Below are 1051 nucleotides of genomic sequence, written 5' to 3'. Positions count from 1 at the left end.
TGTCATCAGGGATTTCATGGCTTAAAAATAAAGGTGATCTGATTGCACACAAGTTCCTGGCCAGCCATGAGCTCCAAGCCCTTCCCCCTGGTCCCCAGGGACCACAGCTAAGCAACTGGAAGAAGCTACAAAGAACAATGAAGTTTGGCTTCTCAGAAACCTGAAAAACAAGTGTCCAACACAAAGGCGTAAGAAGGTGAAGGTCAGGGTTTTCCTGGGCTCTGTCCCCAACCCTCCATCCGAAATGATCTTCCCATATTTTAGAGCAGTGGTTAAGTGCGTAGATGGGAGCGCCATGACCTGGGTTCAAATCTTGCTCCTCCGACTTCGATGAGCGATATGACCTTAGGTTCATGATTTCATCTCTCCGAAGTGTACGTTTCTTTCTGATCTGCAAAACTGAGATAACAGGCTTACTTCCCAGTGTGTTTGTGAAGACCAAATATCATAAAGTACACAAAGTTTTTCGAACAACGTTTGGCACAAAGAAAGCACACAATAAATATTAGCTGTGATTTCGTTACAAATATGATTCATTTATTTACTTGGTTATTGTCTGCCTGGAATACCAGTCCCAGTAACAGACGTCTCTCTTGCTCCGAGTGATGTCTCCTGTCCCAGCACAGTGCCTGAAGGTAATAGATTCTCTGTAAATATTCACTGGAGGAAGAAGTGAATGCATGAATGAATGAACAAGGGGAACCTGTCATTTCCTCTCCCTCAGCCTCAGTTTCTTTCTTTGTGAAATGGGAGGTTGAAATTTCATTCTCTGTGTCCTCTTGTATTTTCCTAATCTGCAGTGATCTCATGTCATTGCTTTTTCCAATGGCAAGAAAAATTATGAAAAACATATAAGCCTTGGTTCATAATTGCCAAAACGTGGAAGCAATCAAGATATCCTTCAACAGATGAATGAAAAAGCAAACTGTGGTATGTCCAGACAAAGGAATACTATTCATTGATTAGAAAAAAAAGATCTATCAAGCCATGAAAAGACATGGAAGAATTTTAAATGCATATTGCTAAGTGAAATAAGACAGTATGGGCTGGG

Source organism: Mandrillus leucophaeus, unplaced genomic scaffold (assembly GCF_000951045.1).
Source record: "Mandrillus leucophaeus isolate KB7577 unplaced genomic scaffold, Mleu.le_1.0 Scaffold489, whole genome shotgun sequence".
Taxonomy (NCBI): Eukaryota; Metazoa; Chordata; class Mammalia; order Primates; family Cercopithecidae; genus Mandrillus; species Mandrillus leucophaeus.
This window is presented reverse-complemented; position numbering follows the sequence as displayed.